This window comes from Nycticebus coucang, chromosome 2 (assembly GCF_027406575.1).
Source record: "Nycticebus coucang isolate mNycCou1 chromosome 2, mNycCou1.pri, whole genome shotgun sequence".
NCBI classification, from domain to species: Eukaryota; Metazoa; Chordata; class Mammalia; order Primates; family Lorisidae; genus Nycticebus; species Nycticebus coucang.
In genome coordinates, this window is record NC_069781.1 from 114,021,276 (window position 1) to 114,023,200 (window position 1,925).

Here is a 1,925-nt window from a genome sequence, read left to right on the forward strand (position 1 = left end):
ATTGCTGTGAGCTGTGATGCCACAGCTCTCTACCAAGGGCAACGTAGTGAGACTCTGTCTCAAAAAAATAAAGGAAGGAAGAAAGAAAGAATTAAAATAAACAATGAAACAAAATTAAAACATTTGTTATTTATCCAAAATTCAGTTTTATCTGGTGGTCATATTCCTGGAGCAACCAGAAGACTCTTAGTGCAAAGCAGGCCACCTCACTCTTCCAGGTAAAATCTCCCTCAGGTCCATATGGCCTTTGAATTAAAACCCAAAAAGCGGGCGGCACCTGTGGCTCAGTCAGTAAGGCGCCGGCCCCACGTACCGAGGGTGGCAGGTTCAAACCCAGCCCCAGCCAAACTGCAACCAAAAAAAAAAATAGCCGGGCGTTGTGGCGGGTGCCTGTAGTCCCAGCTACTCGGGAGGCTGAGGCAAGAGAATCGGTTAAGCTCAGGAGTTGGAGGTTACTGTGAGCTGTGTGAGGCCACGGCACTCTACTGAGGGCCATAAAGTGAGACTCTGTCTCTACAAAAAAAATAAAACCCAAAAAGCTCACCTTGGCCTATAAGGCCTTGAATGGTCAGAATGAAAGAATGGGCCCAGAGCTTGTCTTCTTGGAAGAATAATGACTCTGAAATATTTCTCCAGCCACCTTCAAGCTACAAAGTACCCGCACCGGCCTCACCCCTGCCGGCAGGATCTCCAGTAGTACCATTGTCAGAGGCTTCTGCACTTAAATGGCCCTGGCCCCTGGGGCATTCAGGAAGACACAACCTCTCCTTCGGGTGGTAGTGAGACACTTGTATATTTTTGTTTATTTTAAAATATTTTTGCTCTTTCTTCAGAGGTAGAAGCAACATGGAAAAGGGAGAACTCAGCCACCACAATGAGCCTCCTCAACAAGCCCAAGAGTGAGATGACCCCAGAGGAGCTACAGAAGTGGGAGGAAGAAGAATTTAAACTGCTCCGCTCTCTGTGTCCACACAGTCAGTCAAAACAGGACCCAAGTGCTTATCAGTTGCCGCAATAACAAGAAACGCCTGGGCCGTGTGAAGGCCTTTGACAGGCACTGCAACATGGGGCTAGAGAATGTGAAGAAGTAGATTTAGGTCCCCAAGAGCAGCAAGGGTAAGAAGTCCAACCAGTCAACAAAAAGTGCTACATCTCCAAGATGTTCCTGCATGGGGACTTGGTCATTGTGGTCCTGCAGAACGCGCTTATCGCTGGCAAATAGGGCCCTCTTCCCCACTGACAACTTGCTCCTCCGTCCTGCAAAGGCCTGCTCTTTGTGATGGGAATAATAAAACCCTGTGATATTTTTCTAAAAAAAAATTTTTTTTTTAGAGACAGAGTCTCACTGTCACCCTTGGTAGAATGCTGTGGCATCACAGCTCATAGCAACTTCCAGCTCTTGGGCTTAGCAATTCTCTTGCCTCAGCCTCCTGAGTAGCTGGGACTACAGGCACCTGCCACAACGCCTGCCTGTTTTTTTTTGTTGTTGTTGTTATTGCAGTTTGACCGGGGCTAGGCTGGAACCCACCACCTTCGGTATATGCGGCCGGTGCCCTACCCACTGAGCCACAGGTGCTGCCCCCCCCAAAAAAAATGTTTTTAGAGACACAGGGTCTCAGTCTATCCCTCAGGCTGGATTGCAGGGGCACCATCATGGCTCACAGTGACCCTGAACCTTAAATATGCCAGATGTCTATCTTCTACCTCAAGTCACCAATTGTTGATCTTTTCCATGTTTCCTGAGTTGTTCTTTCTCTCTTCCCCAAACTATTTGAAGTACGTTGTAGCATAATAAACTTCATCCTGATGGTTTGGTCTTAGCACTGTACCCTAAGAACTAGAAGTTTAACCTACATGACCATAATACCATTAATGCTTTCAAGGATTTCAAGCAGATGCGGTAGTACTATCATCTCATATACAAG

General features: G+C 47.0%; 1 pseudogene; it reads left to right on the forward strand.

The window, feature by feature from the left end:
- The first annotated feature begins 874 nt into the window (after window positions 1-874).
- Window positions 875-1,222, forward strand: LOC128577207 (small nuclear ribonucleoprotein Sm D2-like; annotated as a pseudogene).
- Window positions 1,223-1,925: the final 703 nt, after the last annotated feature.